Raw genomic sequence first — 24,632 nt, forward strand, 5'->3', positions numbered from 1 at the left:
TTATTATAGTACATTTGAACGTGTGGTTTTTACATTTCGAACTATTTTAATTTTTATGTACTGAAACATGTTTTGAACGAAAAAAACACATAGAGCAAAAGATAGAGTTTCACGCACTCCAAAAGTGTTCTAGGAAATATGTAGATTTCAAAGACTGACTCAAATAAAATGGCAGATAACGTACATAATTACCTGATCAAAACGAGAAATGCAAGAAGAATTTCCGAGGAGGTTTATGTAACGCATTTCTATATACTTTTGCAATATCTACTTTCATAGCACATTTGTTAATCTAGGAGTTATTGATTAAATAAGTGCATCATTTTAAAATGAACGTCATACTTACTTGATATACGTCTGACATTTGAAGCTGTAATACACTATACTCTTATCTATATACTAGTGTCATTGTTTACATTTATACTAGTGTCATTGTTTACATTTATACTAGTGTCATTGTTTACATTCATACTGGTGTCATTGTTTACCTATATACTGGTGTAATTGTTTACCTATATACTGGTGTCATTGTTTACATTCATACTGGTGTCATTGTTTACCTATACACTATAGTCCATGGGCCAGATACCGAAACCCTCCCCCCCCCGGGATTTTTGGAGACAAGTATTTTTAAATACCTCATTATATATGAATTTAATATCTGCTTGTCTGCAGCAAAAATGTTGGTGGATTAAAAAAATATCGCCATTTGAATGGGGGTACCGTTGCACATTTTGTGTCCCAAAAACACTATAATGAAAAAGTTGTCATCCATATACATTTCTAACAGATATAAGGCCAAAATGAATGATATTCATCCTATGCTAGATAGTTAATAGTAACAAACCAAATAACAATGCAATATGTGGTATGAATAATCATATACTCATCGACAAAAGTTAAGCAATGCCTGAAATGCATTATTTTTTATATTTACACATATTTTGGGCTGCTTGAACCTTTTACTATTAAAAATTGCACTGTATTTAATATATTGAGGCAGCATTATTCAAATATAGTTCAGTATATCTGCCTATACTATACTCAACAAAATTAATTAAGGTCCAATAGATATTTTAGCATTTTCCTTTAAATATGGGGGAAAATACAACTTGTTCCGTTGAAAGTTGTCAGCATTGTGGCATGTTCTTAAACTTAATGACTTAAATAACAATTTTGAGGGAACACAATGACAAAAAACATTCTAAACAAATGTGTAACAAATACTTGCCTAATGCTCATTTCAATATTTTTCATAAGTATGTGAAATACCCAGTGTTTTTTGCGTGTATAACCAGTAAAGTTAGTTTATAAGACTTGTGTGCAATATAAAAATGGTTTAGACAGCATGTACTGCAGCATATTTAAGTAATGCTGCCTTCAGATATTAAATACAATACAATAATAAAAGGATCAGAATGTTTTAGGTACGGTATGTATATATATATACACATGTACATAGAGAATTACGTATATCGGAAACTTTGTAACTTTTGCTGGTGAGTATACCCCCGGTACTATATCCATACCACATATATTGCATTGCTTTGTAGTTTGTTGTTATGAACATGTAATTTAGCATGAACAGCATTCATAATTTGGTCTTAAACCTGTTCAAAATATGTATGCATGTTAACTTCAACATTGCCATGCAGTTTTTTCATATACTATGTTTGTAATACTCAGGACATTTCAAATTAATTGACTCACCATGCTTAGTCAGATGCCAAAAATGTATTATTTTTTTGTGGAATACATTCACCAGTAACCCAGCTTTAAAGTAAAAGCAGTGATATATATTCCAGAATTATTTTCAAATATTTTTGAAAATTATGTGAAACATTCACCTTGATCAGAAATGTGCCCTGTTAAAAATAAATAGGGTGCCTACACTCAAATGTGCCCTACAGGCACACCCACCAACAGATTGCCTACAGACAAGCTGATTTGAATATGTCTATGGATAAGCTTCAAGATATACTCATCTTGAAAAATCCCTGGGGGGGGGGGGGGTGGCAGGGGGTGGGGGTGGGGGTGGGGGGGGGGGGGTTATAGTGGGCCCACGGTCTACTAGTGTCATTGTTTACCTATACACTAGTGTCATTGTTTACCTATATAGTAGTGTCATTTTGTACCTATATAATAGTGTCATTTTTTACCTATATACTAGTGTCATTGTTTAAATATATACTGGTGTCTTTGTTTACATATATACTGGTGTTATTGTTTACCTATATACTGGTGCCATTGTTTACCTATATACTGTGTCATTGTTTACCTATATACTGTCATTGTTTACCTATATACTGGTGTCATTTTTTACCTATATACTAGTGTCATTATTTACATATATACTGGTGTCATTGTTTACCTATATACTGGTGTCATTGTTTACATTTATACTGGTGTAATTGTTTTCACCTATATACTGGTGTCATTGCTTACATTTATATTGTTGTTATTGTCTACACATATACTTGTGTCATTATTTACCTATATACTGGTGTCATTGTTTATATACTGCTTTCACCATTTATCTATATATTGCTTTTATTATTTACGTATATACTGCTTTCATCATTTACCTTTATACTGCTTTTATTATTTACCTATATGCTGCTTTCATCATTTACCTATATACTGTTTTTATTATTTACCTATATACTGCTTTCATCATTTACCTTTATACTGCTTTCATTATTTACCTATATAATGCTTTCAATATTTAGTTATATACTGCTTTTACTATTTACCTATATACTGCTTTCACTATTTACGTATATACTGCTTTTACTATTTACCTATATACTGCTTTCACTATTTACCTATATACTGCTTTCAGTATTTACCTATATACTGCTTTTACTATTTACCTATATACTGCTTTCACTATTTACCTATATACTGCTTTCACTATTTACCTATATACTGCTTTAACTATTTACCTATATACTGCTTTCATCATTTACCTATATACTGCTTTCACTATTTACCTATATACTGCTTTCTTTATTTACATATATACTGCTTTGACTATTTAGTTATATACTTCTTTTACCGTTAGCTATATACTGCTTTCACTATTTACCTATATACTGCTTTCAGTATTTACGTATATACTGCTTTCACTATTTACCTATATACTGCTTTCAGTATTTACGTATATACTGCTTTCACTATTTACCTATATACTGCTTTCAGTATTTACGTATATACTGCTTTCTCTGTTTCACTGTTTACCTGTATGCTGCTTTCACTGTTTAGCTATATACTGCTTTCGTTTTTTACCTTAAAAATACTGTTGGATGTTTCACCTATTGAAGGAATCACTGTTGTGTATTTTACCTATATAAGGAATAACTGTTGGGTGTTTCACCTATAGAAGGAATCACTGTTGAGTGTTTCACCTATTGAAGGAATCACTGTTGAGTATTTCACCTATAGAAGGAATAACTGTTGGGTGTTTCACCTATAGAAGGAATCACTGGTAGGTATGCCACCTATAGAAGGAATCACTGGTAGGTGTTTCACCTATAGAAGGGCTAATTAGATAATTAAACATGTATGGAAGTTAAAAGTTTGTTTTGTTTAACGACACCACTAGAGCACATTGATTAGTTAGTAATCAGCTATGGGATGTCAAACATTTGGTAATTTTGACACGTAGTACATTTTTGGAAATGCAGCACGGGAAAGCACATACCACGGCCTTTGACCAGTTATGATGCATTGGTTGAAACGAGAAAAAACCCATTCAGTTGAATGGATCCACGAAGGTGGTTCGATCCTACGACAAGCGCTTCAAGCAAGCACTCAACCGACTGAACTAAATCCCGCCCCTAAACAGTTGTGACAGGCAGAGTCATGAACCACTGATTAAAACTGTGTTGCTCGTTAATTGGTTCAGTCATGAACCACTGATTAAAGCTGTGTTGCCCGTTAATTGGTTCAGTCATGAACCACTGATTAAAGCTGTGTTGCCCGTTAATTGGTTCAGTCATGAACCACTGATTAAAACTGTGTTGTCCGTTAATTGGTTCAGTCATGAACCACTGATTAAAACTGTGTTGCCCGTTAATTGGTTCAGTCATGAACCACTGATTAAAACTGTGTTGCCCGTTAATTGGTTCAGTCATGAACCACTGATTAAAGCTGTGTTGCCCGTTAATTGGTTCAGTCATGAACCACTGATTAAAACTGTGGTGCTCGTTAATTGGTTCAGTCATGAACCACTGATTAAAACTGTGTTGCCCGTTAATTGGTTCATTCATGAACCACTGATTAAAACTGTGTTGCTCGTTAATTTGTTCAATCATGAACCACTGATTAAAACTGTGTTGCTCGTTAATTGGTTAGACCATAGTTGAAAATGTGATTCAGCAGCCATCCATTAGCCAAGCTTGGCTTGAAGACTTGAACTCACTGTCAGTGTTAACCACTGGTTAGGCAGGTTACTAACAGCCGGCCCCAGGTGGTCGTGAAAGGTGAGCGTGTCCTGTCCCACCCCGGCTATACCCGCCATCAGCACGGCCAATAGTTGTCATGTGCTTTGTTTTACCAAGACGAGCGCACAATGTGAACATGTTCAGTATACACCAGATGTGCGTCATATTAGGAACTGTATGGTATGAAGAACGATGAAAAGTATGCAATCTAATTAAAATTAGCTCCACTATTACATGTGGATATAACAGCAGCCCGTTGGAGCTCATGTCCAGTTGACCTTTCATTCGACCAATCAAAACCTTACTTGCAAAATCATGCCAGTGATTTGAAAAGAATTTGAAAACATTCGGGATTATGCCGAGTGTATACGAAATGATTCGGGTGAATTACGAAGTATGCCGGAAACTAATTTCAATATAAAATTTCATAGAAAATTCGTTTCAAGACGAAACACCCAACAAGTTCGCTTATTGCATAAATAGTCTCGCCCGATATTTTTAGAGTTTGTATGCTCCCGAATAACGCTATAAAAGGCGAAGTGTAATTGGTCGATATTTAAATTGTTATTTATAGATGAAATGTCACCTGGACACGGGAGTCCACGCAATGCTGTTAGATCTACTGGTAGACCAGTAGAGCTAATTTTAATCAGATTGAAAAGTATGTAAAAAAAATCGTTCAGGTAAAAAAAAAGTAACAAAAAAAAGTAACAAAAAAACCCAACAAAAAAAACAAACAAACAATAAAACCCAACAAAAAACAACAAACATACAACAAAAACAAAACATTTCCCAATCAACAATTGGTTTGATATTTATTCCTTTCTTGACATAATTAAAAACAGCTTGAAAATATAGGTTTTTAGTGCGTTTTTTTATGAACTGATGACATTTTTTCCTCAACATGCTTAATTTAAAACTCCTTGTTACCTTGTTTTTAATGATAGTGCAATATTCTTAATATAGAACACATTTTATTTCTTTTAGTCTTGTGGTTGATCAATAATGAGTTTTAGAAATGCAGGTTTTATTGAAGCGATTGTCCCGAGTTGGTGCGAGTCAGTCTTTCCGTCCCTTCCTGTCTGTCTCTGTCTCTTTGTTTACCTGCCTGTTTCTGTCTCTTTGTCTATCTGTCTGTCTCTGTCTCTTTGTCGTTCTGTCTATCTTTGTCTCTTTGTCTATCTGTCTGTCTCTGTCTCTTTATCTATCTGTCTGTCTCTGTCTGTTTATCTATCTGTCTGTCTCTGTCTCTTTATATATCTGTATGTCTCTGTCTCCTTGTCTATCTGTCTGTCTCTGTCTCTTTATCGTTCTGTCTATCTCTGTCTCTTTGTCTATCTGTCTGTCTCTGTCTCTTTATCTATCTGTCTGTCTCTGTCTCTTTATATATCTGTATGTCTCTGTCTCCTTGTCTATCTGTCTGTCTCTGTCTCTTTATCTATCTGTCTGTTTCTGTCTCTTTATATATATATGTCTGTCTCTGTATCCTTGTCTATCTGTCTGTCTCTGTCTCTTTGTCGTTCTATCTATCTCTGTCTCTTTGTCTATCTGTCTGTCTCTGTCTCTTTGTCTATCTGTCTGTCTCTTTATCTATCTGTCTGTTTCTTTCTCTTTATAATTCTGTTTGTCTCTGTCTCCTTGTCTATCTGTCTGTCTCTGTCTCTTTGTCGTTCTGTCTATCTCTGTCTCTTTGTCTATATGTCTGTCTCTGTCTCTTTGTCTATCTGTCCGTCTCGGTCTCCTTGTCTACCTGTCTGTCTCTGTCTCTTTGTCTATCTGTCTGTCTCTTTGTAGATATGTGTGTCTTTATCTCTTTGTCTATCTGTCTGTTTCTGTCTCTTTGTCTACCTGTCTGTCTCTGCCTCTTTGTCGATCTCTCTGTCTCTCTTTCAAGTTTAAATGTCGCAGTAATTAGGGCTACGCCTTCCATTGGTGAAATATGTCATAAAATGTTTTTTTCACCTGGCCAGTAAATACCTGGAATTTGAATTTAATCTGCACTAGCATCAATGTACTAGCCACTATTGTGCTTGAAACGTGCGGGGTTCTTGTAAAATGAGGATGACAGTTTTATGTCCGGAACTAAGATTGTTAAAGTATATATTAGTATGTATCTGAAAGTAACAGCTTAACCAAACAATTTATTCTGATTTACTGTTTGGGTAAGATGTTTTAGTATTTATGTCCATGGTGTATATGTTGACTGTGACGTGGCATATAAAATGTGTAGTCACATATCTCATTAATGTCGTCTCTGGTATTTGATGTGTTGGTATGCACCGTGGAAACCATAAAATGGCGAATATATTGAACTTAACATCCACCCCCCGGGACATTTATGAAAAAGAATATTTAATGAACTGATGCTTTATGCAGTCCTCTAAAGTCTAAACAATTAAATAATAGATTAGTTTCTATGTTTAGCACATTCAAAGAGCGGTATCCAGCTGTCCGATGACCGCTCGCCTGGGGAGCCTGGGTCGAACGATCGATCCCATCGATGGAACGATTCTCTCTGTTTTCCCATCCCACCCAGTGCTTAACAATTGGTACATCAAAGGCCGTGGTGTGTGCTGCCCTCTCTGTGGGAGAGTTCACATAAAATATCCCTTGCTACTAAAGAAACAAACGAAGCGGGTTTCCTGTCATGTCATATGTCAGATTTATGAAATGTTTGACATCCAACAGCAGTTTATTAGTAAATCAAAGCGCTCTAGTGGTATCGTTAAACAAAACAAACTATAGCTTTATCATATTCAGTATCCAACATGTTCAATGCCTATATCTAGTCAGGCTTCAAACAATGTGTTCCAGGGGCTGAGTTCGCGCCCCAGTACCGGAATGTGTCTACAGATCACTGGGATCTCTGCGGTAGCCACACCCACTTTAAACACGCCAAGTGGTTCCAGCGACTGAAACTGACCCTACGACTCATCGGGCGTGAAGCGGGTGCTCTATCACGGAGCGACTCATCTGGCGTGAAGCAGGCGCTCTATCACGGAGCGACACGTCGGGTGCTCTATCACGGAGTGACACGTCGGGTGCTCTGTCACGGAGCGACTCGTCGGGCGTGAAGCGGGTGCTCTATCACGGAGCGACTCGTCGGGTGCTCTATCACGGAGCGACTCGTCGGGTGCTCTATCACGGGGCGACTCGTCGGGTGCTCTATCACGGGGCGACTCGTCGGGCGTGAAGCGGGTGCTCTATCACGGAGCGACTCGTCGGGTGCTCTATCACGAACCGACTCGTCGGGCGTGAAGCGGGTGCTCTATCACGGAGCGACCCGTCGGGCGTGAAGCGGGTGCTCTATCACGGAACGCCTCACCGTGGTGCAGTGGTGTAACATTCTCTTTGAGAATGGCCAATACAGCACAAATTGAAATTTTGAGTAAAAGTCAGTATCTCTCTGTGATATTTGTATTTTTTGCAGTTCTTTACCCTGTGTTTTTTATTTGACTCTTTAATTTTTATATTCATGTTGATCAACAAATTTGTTTTACATTTACCATAGTTTGACACCCAATAGCCGATGTATTGTTCGTGCTGGGGTGTCGTTAAACATTCATTCATTCATGCATTCTATCACGGAGCGATTCGTCGGGCGTGAAGCGGGTGCTCTATCACGGAGCGACACCAGGCAAGGTAACAAATCTACCGAGCCGAACGTGCCCCCTGTGGGACTTCCATTAGAACGCATGCGTAATGATGCGATACTTTTAATGTGTGTCCTGTTTAATGTGCAGACAAAGACGCAACGTGATATACACGTCGTGTATGTGTACGCTTCATAAAGCAGCCACATCACTTACAACCACCCACCGGGTATCAGCACAATGGAAGAAACACACAAACACAAAACAAAGAAACAAACAAACAAATGTGTTCACGGTGCACTTAACAATTTAATAACGGTTGTATGACGTCGGACATATGGTTAGGGAACACAGATATATATATATATATATATATATATATATATATATATATATATATATATATATATACATATATAGAGGAAACCCGCTGTCGCCACACACAGGATAAAACATACCATGACTTTTGCAATCTAATTAGAATTAGTTCCACTATTACATGTGGATCTAAAGACAGCCAGTTGGAGCTCATGTCCACCAATCAAAACCTTACTTGCAGAATCCTGCCAGTGATTTAAAAATAATTTGAAAACATTCCGAATTATCCTGAGGGTATACGACATGTTTCGTGTGAATTACGAATGCCTTAAAACATGTTTTATTTTATAAAATAAATAATTTGTAATGTAAAACTAAAGACTGATTTAGTTTTTTTTTATTTTATAAATAAATAAATAATTTGTAATGTAAAATTGAAGACTGATAACCCATCCCGTACGTATTGGTTCGCTGTACTGTGGTCACTAAAATAGACTCGCCCGATATTTTTAGAATTTGTATGCTCCTAAATAACGTTATAAAAGGCGAAGTGTGATTGGTCAATATTTAAATTATTATTTACAGACGAAATGTTACCTGGACATTGGGGACTACGCAGTGTCGTTAGTTTTAAATCACTGGCAGGATTCTGCAAGTAAGGTTTTGATTGGTGGACATGAGCTCCAACTGGCTGTCTTTAGATCCACATGTAATAGTGGAGCTAATTTTAATTAGATTGTGACTTTTGTTACACCAGTTGCGGAGCAGTTGCTGGATCGAAAAATAGCCCAAAGGTATATATGTACAGGTATGGATGGATGGATGTGTGTGTGTGTGTGTGTGTGTGTGTGTGTGTGTGTGTGTGTGTATGTGTCTGTATGACGTGTACGTACGTGAGCGTGGTGTGTGTATGTGTGTGTATGTATATATGTGTATGTGTCTGTGTATGCGTGCGTGTGTGTGTGTGTGTGTGTGTGTGTGTGTGATAATACACAGGTCTCAACATAACACGTCCACTTGAACAATACGTGTTATTCTGACAAAGGACAACCATTTTTGAACGCCTAACGTTTGGTATTGTCTTGGCGTTGATGGACTAGCGATACCGGATGTGTGATCGTCAATAATAGATGGGACGTGTCAGTGTCACAGATTACGCCAGTGATTAGTTCGACACTTACAATACTACAAGACGTGTGGTTGTTAATAATATATTAATCAATATATTAAAGGGACAGACCCTAAAGTTACAACTGAGTGAAACATGAGTCTGTGACTTTGAAATGGTGAAATATCCTCTACAAATAGCCTAAAACTCGACTCCATAACTGTTACTTCTCAAACGCACGTGCGTTTTTAAAAATATGAGAAAGAGAAATTCTTTTTGTAATATTAAAAACATCAGGATGACCCAAAACACTTCGAATGTACGGAAATGGATAATCTAAACAATAAAATTTAAGTAAAGTATGATTTCAGTTATCAAAAACTGCTCTAATAGTAAAATATATGCCTTAGTGTTTAAAAACTAGGGTATGTCCCTTTAATTCTATATTAATTCTATATAATTCTATAGTTCATGTATTCTTATTTGTCATCGCGGCTTTCTGTTAACTTATGTAGCATTGAGATTTTTTTACGGGTAATGTTGAAGTTGGGGATTTAGGGTTTTGGGTTTGTTGTTAATTTGTATTGATTTGTAAATGTAAAACTTTTTTTGTATGCAAAACATCAGGCAGTTCATTATATTGCCGAACAGCACTCACATGTTATAGTGTTACGTGGTGTTTAGCAGTGTTTTTCACGTTCGAACTAAAGCATTTCGTGTCTGCACATCGCATATAGCGGAACCCCACGTCACTGGTCAGGGGAAATTGAAACACGTCACGCAATTTACAACTAAACAACACACGCTCATTTTGAAAATATAACGAAAAAAATACATAAAGTACCAGAATTCATTACCTAATGACAGGTTTGCTACTGTTTTTATTGTCGTTTTTCTCTCCAATTTACAATAACGGAAATAAACTTTTGCACATACGTAATCTCTATCGCTTCGCGAAACAGTTTAGAAGAAAGTCCTTTCTGATGTTATAACTGATGATGACAGTTCTCAAAGAAACATGAAATACCATGTCATTACATTTCCGATTATTATTATTATTCCGATTCAATTTCACAACACATCGTAAGTTTACGTTTGCGACTAACTGTGTACTGGACATAGTTTACATGTGTTTGACATCTATTTCACGCAGACAATGACGTCATTACTGAAGATGGAGCGTTGTACAGACAAAAAAAAAAAATGAAATATATTATTTTAATTAAGTGTTCCTTTACAATAATGGAGTCAGTCAAGGAGAACATTTGTCGCCAGTCCTATTCTCTCTCTATTTAAATGCTCTAGAAAACATTTTACAATTTCATAATTGTAATGGAGTATCTTTCGAAACAGATGATATGGAAACTTTTTGTGATCTGACCCTGCACTTCCTATGCCTATTATATGCTGACGATACCGCGCTTCTCGCAACTAATGCCTCTGACTTACAGCAATCACTAAATATATTTTCCCAGTATTGTAACAAATGGAAACTAAAAGTCAATACAAATAAAACTAAAATAATAATTTTTAATGGTAATGGAAACGATTACAAGAAAGTATTTACACTTGGAAACCATGAAGTTGAAAACGTAAAAGAACATAAATACTTAGGCTTAACTTTTACAAAACTAAACAAATTTAATATAAACCCACCAAAATTACAAAAAAAAAGAGGCAATAAAAACACTGTACTTTGTTCTATCAAAAACTAAAGATAAAAACTTTTCAGTAGAATGTAAACTAAAACTATTTGACTCAATTGTACTTCCGATTCTTTTATATGGATGCGAAATATGGGGTTATGAAAATACTGACATTGTCGAACATTTTCATATTACATTCTTGAGGCATATCCTACCCATGAAAAAAGGTACTCCACTGTTCATGCTATATGGAGAATTAGGACGAAAATCTCTTAAACTGGTTATTCACCAAAGAATTATAAGTTTCTGGGCCCGAATTGTATCAGGTAAACGAACGAAATCAGCATTTCTGCTGCACGAATTAATGTCACACGACTCGATTCTAAATGGATATAACTATAAATGTATGGAATATGTGGAAGATATATTCATTAACTTAGGTATGACCGATATTTGGTTGACACAGAACCTTTCTTCTATAAAGCTGCTTCTTGAGCATGTAAAAGCTAAGACAAAATGATCAATATCTACAACAATGAAATAGTGATATCTCTACATTCATTTCATTTCAACATATTTTCGTGCTTATATCCAATTAAGGTTCAAGCACGCTGTCCTGGACACACACCTCAGCTATCTGGGATGTCTGTCCAGGACAATGGGTTAGTTGTTAGTTGGTTAGTGGTTAGTGAAAAACAAGAGGGTGTAGTGGCCTTACACCTACCCACTGAGCCCTTAAGAACTCGCTCTGGGTTGGAGCCGGTACCGGGATGCGAACCCTGTACCTACCAGCCTGTAATCCGATGGCTTAACCACGACGCCACCGAGGCTGGTTTATCTCTACATCATCAAGAGGTAAAACGTACGCTATATTTAAAGAAAATCTTAGTTTAGAGAAATAGCTTATCCTATTACCACAAACGTTCTGAACTACTTTACTAAAATTTAGAACCTCCAACCATTATATGCCTATTGAAACAGGGCGCTGGAACAACACCCCAGTGGAATACAGAACATGCACCTTATGTAATACAAATGACATATGTATGAGTCTTTGCGTATATTTTTGTACATGTGCAGTATGATGATTGTTTCATATCATACATAGTTGTGTTAATACCATTGCATATTACATTGTGAATTTATTACACATATGTTTTCTACAGTATACAAATATATATATATCTCCTGTAAAACCCATCTTGTCACTGTCAAATATTGTTATTGCATATTCCCCATATGCTGTTGTGTAACGGCCTGGGAGAAATAAAGTTCTGTTCTGTTGGCATCATATAACCATAACGTTAATGCTATACCATGTACTTGGTTATCCTTTATAAAACGTATATTAGATGAATGTGGTTTATGTAACATATATTCATGCACACAGGTGGATGTTTTGTGGTTAAAACATGCAGTTAAACGAATACTATGTGACCAGTACTTACAAAAATATTAACTATAAAATATTCAAGCATGAATTTAAATTAGAAAATTATTTGTTGAAACTCTCAACAAAAAATGCTAGAATTCTTTGTAAATTTAGAACTGGTAATGTCAGACTTCCTATTGAAACCGGTAGATGGTTTAATATTGAGAGAGAAAATAGAATATGTCACTTGTGCAACACTGATGTTGGTGATAAGTTTAACTATATTTTTAAATGTACGTTTTTATCTACTTAGCGAAATGTGTATATACCTAATTACGATACCAGCAGAGCATGTGCAATTACCTTTTACCAGTTCTACAACTAAAAAGTCATTTTTGTGTAAACTATGTAAATATTTGCAAATTGTCATTGAGAGGGTCAGTCTTCCGGGTTAATATTACTTAAATAGTATGTCCATTACCACTACAGAAAACACTGTGTAACTTATTTTGTTTATATTTTCTCCATACTGTACTCGGTGTAGTTTATGAGAATAAAAGTCTAGTCTTGTCTTGTTCTATTCTGTTCTGTACCACCATGGATGACAGATTGTTACAAGCTGTTACAAGTAGCCATTTAATGAACCTATACACCAAATATATAATTACTTAATGACTCACGCTTAAAATACAATTGGGAGTATACTTCCCGTATTGAAAACGTCTTTAACTACCAAGCACACACAAAATACCACTCCTCACGTTTTAGGTATTAGACAACCCAGTACATAGAAACTAGTTGAAATCAAATTACATAATGTACTAGCCAGAGAAAACAACAGGTAGATTTAAATGACAACAAGCATTCTAAAAACACTACTAAAACAATATGTTCCCTAGCGGGTCCAACAACTGTTCGTATATCCTACATTCCAGGCCCATACATCGCCATGAACGTCAAACCTGGTCTGTGACAGTACGTGATAAAGCTATACACAAAACGTCAACTCAGTATCTCAAGGCATTGTGAAAACAAAAACATCCAGAAAACTATATGTGAGACGGACGAACGGACGGACGACTGGACAGACGGACGGATACGAAACCTATAGTCCCCTCCGGTTGGACAGGTCGGGGGATTACGACAAGTCTTACAATGACGGGCGTGATAAATTGCGTGAGTATTTGATGACGAACGTGGTGCTATTTTATCCGGTTTTGTTATAGGCATTGTTTATATACCCCCCGAAGGTTCTCCGTATTTTAGTAATGATTTTTTGGAATCTATACAAAATGAAATGAACGACATTATACCTAATGAAAATGATGTATTACTTATTGGAGATTTTAATTCCAGGACAAATGTGCTTCTTGATTATATAACTGTTGAACAGGAAATAGCAAACACCACCGTCTTGCCAGACAATTTAGTCCATTTTATAAATGAACCTAATCGTTTGTTGCAAGCTGGTCTATCTTTAAAACGAGTAAGTGAAGATACAGGTAGACCCAATAACCACGGATACAAACTTATACAATTTTGTAAAAATAATAATTTATATATTATAAATGGTAGAATGGGGAAGGACAGAGACATAGGTAGAATTACGTGTAAAGGAACAAGCGTCATAGATTATGCAATTGCTTCTATTGGTGTTTTAGAAATTACTAGCGATTTTGAAGTACACAATTTCGAACCACTGTTCTCCGATATACATAGCTCACTATTTCTCTGAAAATGAACACAGAAGCCAGCGTTCAACGAGACTGCAGGAACAACAAATAGCACGAGCCTAAACCGCGTCGATGGAACAAAAGCCAAGCGACCGATTACAGCGATGCACTGAACAGACAGACAATAACGGCCATTGTTTCTGAACTTGACTCACTCAGTGAAACATTCTCCACAGAACTTCTTAACAACACTGTGAATAACATAAGCAAGCTACTGCTTGAAACTGCTACGGAAACGTTTGGCTACACAACTCAACACAGCAGTAATGAAAATAATGGCGGAAAACATAAGCCCTGTTTGGTAGTCAGTGTAAACCATTCAGAAGAAAATATACTGAAGCAAGAAAAACATATAGAAAAAGAAAAACACCAGAAAATAAAGAGAGACTTATAAATGCAAGCAAATGTTATAAAAACACTATTTTAAAATATTCGAATTTATATAAATGGAGAAAGGAAAAAAGTTTACAGAATTACATAAACATGATTCTCGATCGTTCTGGAAACTTCTGCGGAAAAACTCGACTGACGGAGAAACACCCTCACTAGATTATTTACTTGTTGGTGAATCTTTTTTCAGACACATCAAAAATTTCCAATCCGGAATATTTAATTGTTTCTCAGATCATTCTCCTGTTAGTTTTAAAATAGCTCATTTAGTTAAAAATTCGATCACCGAGATTAACAAAATTCAAACACACACCAGTATAAAATGGAATGATGAAAACAATTTTATAATCAGTGGCGAAATCGCTGAAAACATTGATATGTTACTAAATACTTGTACTATAAATGATAAAAGACAGAAAAAACGTAAATGAATGTGTAGACACATTTGTACAAAAACTTAATGAAATAATTTTACCTTATTGTTCTGTAACAGAGTACAAGTCAAATTCAAAGAAAAAATGCGAAAGCCATCGTTATACCCGATGACAAACCCTGGTTTAACGAGACGTGCAAGAAATGCTATCTTGATTATAAGAAGGCTATACAAACGTTTAATGCAAATAGAACTTCTATTAATCGAATTGAACTTGTTCGTGCGCGAAGAAACTATACAAGACATTGCAATATAAACTTAAACGAAAATATAAATGTCAACAAGGTAATATGCTTAATTATCTACGAAAGCATAACCCTAAAACATTCTACAAACATTTTCAAAAACGTAAGCAAAAGGTTAAAACTGATTTAGGTAATACTGATTTTTTAACGCACTTTGGTAACCTTGCTTCGTATGAACCAACTATTAACAATGAGGTGGATTATTTTTTATCTAATTTTGATAAAACTACCTACGACCTAAATTGCAATGTGCTGGATAGCGAAATAACAGAGAAAGAAATAACTATTGCAATACACAAGCTGAAGAAAAATAAAGCATGCGGTTATGACAATGTTTTAAATGAATACTTTATTAATTGTATAGACGTTTTAATGCCATGCCTGCTTCTACTGTTCAATGGTATTTTTAACTCGGGTTATTTTCCCCCAAAACTGGGCTGTGGGATCTATCGTTCCTGTTTTTAAGAAAGGTGATAAGAACGACCCGGACAATTATAGAGGGATCACGTTAGTGAGCTGCTTAGGAAAAATTATTTACCTCTATATTAAATGAAAGGCTCCTAAATTTTGATGAACAAAAACAATGTCATTACCGATGCTCAGTTTGGTTTTAGAAAGCAGATGTCGACCATTGACGCTATTTTTGTATTACAATCTTTAATAAACAGAACTCTGAAAAATAGGAAGCGATTATATTGCTGTTTTGTAGACTACAAAAAGGCTTTTGATTTTGTAAACAGACAAAATTTGTGGTATAAATTAATTCAACAGGGCATAGGAGGAAAATTGTTATCTCTTATAAGATCTTTATATGATAATGTTAAGTGCTGTGTAAAATATAATGACGTAGTTTCTGATTATTTCGTATGTAGAAACGGTCTATTACAGGGAGAAGTACTATCACCAATATTATTTTCCATGTACGTTAATGATTGTGAAATGCAATTTTTATCAGACAGTTGTCCATATGTTGAAATACAAACGTTAAATATATTCTTAATAATGTACGCTGATGATATGGTACTTTTCTCCGAAACTCCAGGCGGATTACAATCAATGTTAAATTCACTTGCAAATTACACCCAAAAATGGGATCTTACCGTCAATACAAATAAAACAAAAATAGTTGTCTTTAGAAATGGGGAAGAAAAGTAAGAAAGAACGAGAAATGGTCATATAATGGCCACCAATTAGAAGTTGTAGACGAATTTAATTACCTTGGATTATTACTTCGTTTCAATGGCAAATTTAATAGTACACAAAAAAGACTTGCTGAACAAGGACTCAAAGCCCAATATTGGATAACAAATATCTGTAGTAAGAATTTCTTTAATATTGAAACAATGTTAGCCGTGTTTGATACTTATGTCAATAGCGTTCTTAGTTACGGATCTGAAGTCTGGGGTTTTCACTCAGCTCACGATATTGAGAAAGTACATATACAATTTTGTAAAAAAGTATTGGGTGTGCATAAAAGAACATGCAATTATTTTGTTTATAACGAATTAGGGCGATATCCTTTAGGAATTATCAGAAAACTTAGAATTTTTAAATATTGGATAAAGCTTAGTAGTACCAGTAACTGTATCTTAAAAGCTATATATGAGGTAATGTATCAGTACGGAGATACCTGGTTAACGAACATTAAACAAGAACTAGATACGCTTGGGCTAAGTTATATGTGGGACTCGACCAATATCAATTCTAGTTTTTATGTCATAATAAAAGAACGAGTATATGATGTTTTTAAGCAAAATGCCTATAGTACAATAAGGACATCGCCAAAGGGATTGCTATATCAGCACTTATTATTAAATGGATTTACTTTACAAACCTACCTTACAAAACCAATAGAATCTCGCAATTTAAGACAAATAACAAAAATGAGAATTTGTGCACATAAATTAAATATTGAGTCTGGTAGGTATAAAAATATCGAAAGGGCACAAAGAATATGTACTTTATGTAACTGTAATGAGATTGAGGACGAATTTCATTTTATCCTTCAATGTCCAAGATACGAAACTTTAAGAAAGAAATTCATTTAAAAATACTACTTGAAGCATCCCAGTACTTTGAAATTAATACAACTCTTATCAACCGGAAACAATAAAGAGATAAAAACAACCTAGGAAAATATTTATTACAAGCAAATAGAACTAGGGATCAACTATTACTGGAAATAAACTAATATGTTCTCATTTTATCATTACCCTAGCCGCTGAGGATAACCTGTAAAATAACTTATCTTTATTCTGTTTTGTTTTTTCTATTATATATGTGTGTTTGTGTGTTTGGGTGTGTATTTGTGTCTGCGTGTGTGTGTGTGTGTGTGGGTATGTGTGTGTATATATGTATATATGTAAGTCACTCTCCACCATTGTTCCGCACTATTGTATATATTAATGTTTGTTCATTGTTATAATGCTGATAAGTTGAACAACTTAAAGCAATAAAAGAACTTGAACTTGAACTTGAGATAAACGTTTTGAATATTATAAAGATATCAACAGCACAAATAACGACACGGAGGAACACGATGGACCATAGAATAATGATAATGAAGGAACTGATCCATAGTTAAATACACCGGTAACAACAGAAGAAATACTGACCATAGTTGTTTATCTTAAAAACAATAAAGCACCTGGAATAGATGGAATAATAAATGAATATATTAAAGAAACAATTAATATTATGATTGATATATATGTTAAACGTTTTGATATCGTTTTTGATAAGGGTATTTTTCCAGAGTCCTGGTTAGTTGGTATTATTAGACCTATCTATAAAAATGGAGATAGAGATAACCCAGAAAATTACAGACCTATAACCCTACTTAGTTGCCTTGGAAAGTTGTTTCCTGCTGTTATAAATAAACGTATTACTTTATTTCTAGAAACAAATTAGCTATTATCTGAAGCTCAAGCTGGGTTTAGAAAATACTATTCTACAGTTGACACATTTTTACATTATATGGCCTTATTGAACTGCTAAAAACTAGAAAGATAAAATTATACTCTACTTTTATCGACTTTAAAAAAGCTTTTGATTGTGTGTGGAGAGTTGGACAATGGGATAAAGTAGTGACAAATGGTATAACAGGTAAATGTGTTAATGTTATCCACAGTATGTATCAACATATTAAATCATGTGTGACTGTTCAAGGTGTTTATACAGATTATTTTCCATGTGTATAGGCGTGAGACAAGGTGAAAACGTATAACCTCTTCTGTTTTCATTATTTCTTAATGACACTGAAGATACTTTCAAAACGCATGGCTGCAATGGACTTCGTCTTGAAAAACCCATATCTGACGATGTGCTACATTTGTGTACTGTTTTATTTGTTTTATTATATGCCGATGACATGGTACTGCTCGCAGACAATTATGATCATATGCAACATTTATTAGATGTCTTTCATGTGTATTGTAGTACATGGAAATTAACTGTCAATTGCACGAAGATAAGGTTTTAATTTTTGGTGGTAGCAAGAAGGACTATAAAAAACTATTTAATTTAGGAAACATAATTTTAGAGAATATAGAGATCTACAAGTACCTTGGAATAATTTTTCATAAGTCTAACAATTTTACTAATACTAGAAAAGCTTTGTTTTCACAAGCCGAGAAAGCTATGTATTTTATCTTAAAACAAGGAAGGCAGTATGACCTTTCTGTACAAGTCCTTTTGAAATTGTTTGAGTGGATGGTACAACCTATTTTGTTATATGGTTGCGAGATTTTGGGTTTTGAAAACTTGTCTTATTTAGAAACGTTACAAAATAAATTCATGAAGTTTCTGTTGTCAGTTAAGAAGTCAACGCCTGTGAATATGTTATATGGAGAACTGGGGCGTTACCCAGTCTCTCTTGATGTCAAATTAAGAATGATCACTTTTTGGTTTAAACTAATAACTGGAAAACACACAAAGTTATCATTCTTGATATATGAATTATTGCTAAATGATTATAAAAATGGAATATGTGATTATAAATGGTTAAAGTTTATCAAATCTGTTTTGGATGACGTTGGATATAGTAATGTATGGACTGCACAGTGTAACCAGCTATCAGATGTAAATCTATTAAAACAAAGAATTGTTTTAAGATTACAGGATCAGTTGTTACAAACATGGAACAATGAAATTGTTAACTCATCTAAAGCATCTTGTTACAGACTGTTTAAATCAAATCTTGTGTTAGAGACATATTTAACCAGTTTAGAGAAAAAATATTGGTTACCACTATTACATTTTCGACTCTCAAATCATTATCTTCTCATTGAAAAAGGCAGATGGAAAAAATAACTTTAACAAATAGAACATGTTTTCTGTGTACAAATAACGAAATTGGTGATGAATTTCATTATATAATGTGTTGTCCTGTTTTTTAAAGATGAAAGAACAAGACATCTGCCTAGACCAAATGTTTATAAATTTAGAATGCTATTTGACAGTAAAAGAACTGGTGTTCTCAGATAGTTAGCAGTTTTCTGTAAACTAATTATGCATATTCTTAAGTCCCATGGCTGAAATGTGCTTTTACAATTTCATTTTATTTGTATATGCAATGTATGTCTTCAAATGAAAGTATGCATCCATAGATATACACTTGTTTTATCTGATGTACATTATTATGACGAATGTGCCATCTTGTCATTTATTTATTTAATTATATTTTTACAATGTACCTCATATGCCGTTGAAATACGGCCAGAGTGTAAATAAAGTTCAGTTCAGTTCAGTAATTAAATAGTGTAAGTATTTGCTACCACGCATAGAACAGACAACATTGATACATGACATATGTTATTATATTGTATATTATAGAATTTTATCGATTGTAACCCGATGCTACATACCATTCTCCGCAATGTGCACATTATATTATTTTATATATAAATTTTATATATAAATATGTATGCCTACAAAATGTATATTTTTTGGCAAAAATAAAATGTGTAAATATAGTATCCAATGCTCATTTAAAATTAGGGACACCTCGAAATATAACCTGACCAAATGCTATTTTATAACTGACATACTTATAATAAACACAGACACTTTGAATTAAATGCCCATACAAATGACAGCGAAATGATTTCGTCAGTGAAGGAGATGTTTTATTTAACGCCAAACTCAACACATTTTATTTACGGTTATATAGCATCAGACATATGGTTAAGGACCACACAGATATTGAGAGAGGAAACCCACTGTCGCCACTTCATGGGCTACTCTGTTCGATTAGCATCAAGGGATCTTTTTTATGCACCATCCCACAGACATTACATGTAGCACATTTACGAGTGTTCAGTGAACATTGAATTGATCTTCAATTACAATACATGTAGTACATTTACGAGTGTTCAGTGAACATTGAATTGATCTTCAATTACAATACATTTAGTACATTTACGAGTGTTCAGTGAACATTGAATTGATCTTCAATGACAATACATGTAATACATTTACGAGTGTTCAGTGAACATTGAATTGATCTTCAATTACATTACATTTAGTACATTTACGAGTGTTCAGTGAACATTGAATTGATCTTCAATTACAATACATGTAGTACATTTACGAGTGTTCAGTGAACATTGAACTGATCTTCAATTACAATACATGTAGTACATTTACGAGTGTTCAGTGAACATTGAATTAATCTTCAATTACAATACATGTAGTACATTTACGAGTATTCAGTGCAAATGGGTTAGATTAACCCATCTTCCCGAGTCAATTAATAATCTGTGAGCAGCGATGCACAGTCTTGTTAAAGCAGTTATATATTTTCCCACATAAATACTGTCTAAGTGTGATTTATAACCGAAAATATTTGATAGATGTCAGCCTAGTGATGCCCTTGAAGAGAGGTCTGGTCGTCAGCATCAACCGTGAATAAACATATCTTGTAATCGTTGCCTTAATAATGATAAGAACGCCTTTAATTTCCTTTTGCCAGACTATTGAAAAATCAATATTATTTAATACATTTCTAGCAAGTAAACCTCAGTTATTGGGGAACAAAACCACATCATTTAACACCATGTTATAACATATCTTTGTAAATAAACCTCAATTATTGGGAAACAAAACCACATCATTTAACACCATGTTATAACATATCTTTGTAAATCTTATGTTCTCACCTTTTAAAGAAACGCATTTTACTGTTTTATAAAGTACAAAAGAAGTTTATTGTATCTAGCTCACTGATTTTGACATATAGTCTTAGTGAGGAAATCCGCTACATTTTTCCTTTAGTAGCACAGGATAGCACATATTACGATATACCAGTCGTGGTGCACTGGCTGAAACGAGAAATAACCCAATGGGCCCATCAATGGGAATGAACCGCGCATCATGCGAGCACTTTACCGCTGGGTTACGTCCCGCCCCACACAGCAGACTAGGTACATACGTATTACTAGCCTTGTCGCCTGGGATACGTCCCGTCCCACACAGCAGACTAGGTACAGACGTATTACTAGCCTTGTCGCCTGGGATACGTCCCGTCCCACACAGCAGACTAGGTACAGACGTATTACTAGCCTTGTCGCCTGGGTTACGTCCCGTCCCACACAGCAGACTAGGTACAGACGTATTACTAGCCTTGTCGCCTGGGTTACGTCCCGCCCCACACAGCAGACTAGGTACAGACGTATTACTAGCCTTGTCGCCTGGGATACGTCCCGCCCCACACAGCAGACTAGGTACAGACGTATTACTAGCCTTGTCACCTGGGATACGTCCCGCCCCACACAGCAGACTAGGTACCGACGTATTACTAGCCTTGTCGCCTGGGATACGTCCCGCCCCACACAGCAGACTAGGTACAGACGTATTACTAGCCTTGTCGCCTGGGGTACGTCCCGCCCCACACAGCAGACTAGGTACAGACGTATTACTAGCCTTGTCGCCTGGGATACGTCCCGCCCCACACAGCAGACTAGGTACCGACGTATTACTAGCCTTGTCACCTGGGTTACATCCCGCCCCACACAGCAGACTAGGTACAGACGTATTACTAGCCTTGTCGCCTGGGTTACGTCCCGCCCCACACAGCAGACTAGGTACAGACGTATTACTAGCCTTGTCGCCTGGGTTACGTCCCGCCCCACACAGCAGACTAGGTACAGACGTATTACTAGCCTTGTCGCCTGGGATACGTCCCGCCCCACACAGCAGACTAGGTACCGACGTATTACTAGCCTTGTCGCCTGGGTTACGTCCCGCCCCACACAGCAGACTAGGTACAGACGTATTACTAGCCTTGTCACCTGAGATACTCCAAAACAATCTAGTTCTTATTCAAATAATACATTGTATAATTTTACATATATCGTCATTATTAAAGTTATTTATTATATGTTAACATTCTAAGTTTACGTTATAGGAACAGAGTTCAACATTCCATAGCTGAACATAACTAGGGTAAAAGCAGTTTCCTCTTGAAAAGCTATATTTTTGGTTAGTGACTGAAGATTGAGGAATTTATCGTCAACATGCTTATAAATGGGTTGTCCGGGGAGCATGCTGGGAAACAACCTTGGTGCTGTCGTGGTTAAGCCATCGGACATGAGGCTGGTAGGTACAGGGTTCGCAACCCGGTATCAGCTTCCACCCAGAGCAAGTTTTAACGACTCAATGGGTAGGTGTGAAACCACTACAACCTCTTCTCTCTCACTAAGTAACTAACAACTCACAACTAACCCACTATCCTGGACATACAGCCCAGACAGCTGATATGTGTGCCAACGACGGCGTGCTTGAACCTGCATTGGATATAAGCATGAACATAAGTTGAAATGAAATGACGCACGCTGGTGGAAATGATAATGTGTGCTCCAGGCAAAGTCAGTGTTTTAAAGTACATCCTGGTGGGTATATTCTTCACCAATAATACAACGAGTGAATCACATGCCGGTAGAACATCTCCGGTGTACAAGCCCCCACCTCCAGTACTATGACATCATATATACACGTTATATTACATTTGTAAAACTTCTGGCGTATCCATTAATCAGTGAGGGAGAGTTTCACAATATCATTATAACATAATTAAATGGCACTAATCAGAAAGTAACCTCCCCCCCCCCCCCCGGAATTTGCCAATCTGAAACTAAATTATTCCCCTTCGTCGAATCGTAAAGACTGATAGAGAACAAAATGAAAAATAAAAATAATACCATTCACCTAACGACATTAAAAGGTGATAAGCACCATGATAACTATATTAATGTCTGAAAAACTCAATATATTATTTATTTTAGACAAAGAAAAACCTTCCGTCTTTCTAACAGATGTTTGTCGTTTGAATGTCATTGGAATATATTACAGAGATACCAGTTTCGGTGAGTATAAGCATTCGGTTCTAAAGCATATCAATATTTATAAACAGACAGTTGTTATTCAAATAGCTACTTTTTATTAGTATTTCTACACTTCTAATGAACACTAAACTGACCGCTAAGTAGCTAAGTTTACCGCACGTGCGTCACAAACTGCAGCATGCATCAGCAGTAAATATTGTTAACTACGTAACCAGTTTCGGTGAGTGAAACAATTAGTGGTATAGTTTACAGCCATAATTTTCCAACACAAAACCTTTCAGTGTTTTATCAAAACATGTAATGTATTCAACAAAACACACTTATAATAATTTATAAAACATATTTTAAATATTTTAAAGCAAATTAGAAAATGGAGTCCTCAAGAACCGACATTTTAGAAAAAGAAATATAACAATTGTGACGTCTTGCAATTGTGTTATAAGTTGAGCAAATGAATGGTTATAATGGTAAAATTGTTTGGTTAAAAAAATATGATGTATTTTGAGTTTTGATAAATATATAAACATATATCCAGAAAGAATTTATGTTAAAACATATGAGGACCAATTATCTAGAGTTTTGCCAGTAGACGCCGTGACAATCATGTGACTTCAATAACTAGATAGCACTACAGTTGAGAACAAACAAAAATAGTTTTTAAAATCAAGTTTTCTTTCAAATGACAGTCTTTGAAAATCATAGAAAAAAAGTATTAAGAAATGTGCCGTTTTTATAAGTGGGTTAAGTTCAATCTTGCTTTCTTTGCTCGTTTTAACCTTATTTTTACGAAAATTTCTGTGAATGTGACAGACATTTCTTTACTTTCCCCATGCAAAAGTCAACGACGTCAGAAATTTTCAAATGTACGTACTGTTGAGCACAAACGACGCACCCACAGAAACAGGTCCCTCACCGAAACAGGTCAACGGACGATAATATATAGTTCACGTTTAAAGGCAGTAAATGTTGTAAAAGACAATCAAATAAATACAAGGTAAATAAAGTGG

General features: G+C 35.4%; 1 protein-coding gene across 1 annotated transcript in view; it reads right to left on the bottom strand.

The window, feature by feature from the left end:
• The window catches only part of LOC121381164, a 96,930-nt gene that overhangs the window by 72,015 nt on the left and 283 nt on the right, over positions 1-24,632 (bottom strand). The gene's annotated exons all lie outside the window — the stretch shown is intronic.

The sequence above is a fragment of the Gigantopelta aegis genome, chromosome 9 (assembly GCF_016097555.1).
Source record: "Gigantopelta aegis isolate Gae_Host chromosome 9, Gae_host_genome, whole genome shotgun sequence".
NCBI lineage: Eukaryota > Metazoa > Mollusca > Gastropoda > Neomphalida > Peltospiridae > Gigantopelta > Gigantopelta aegis.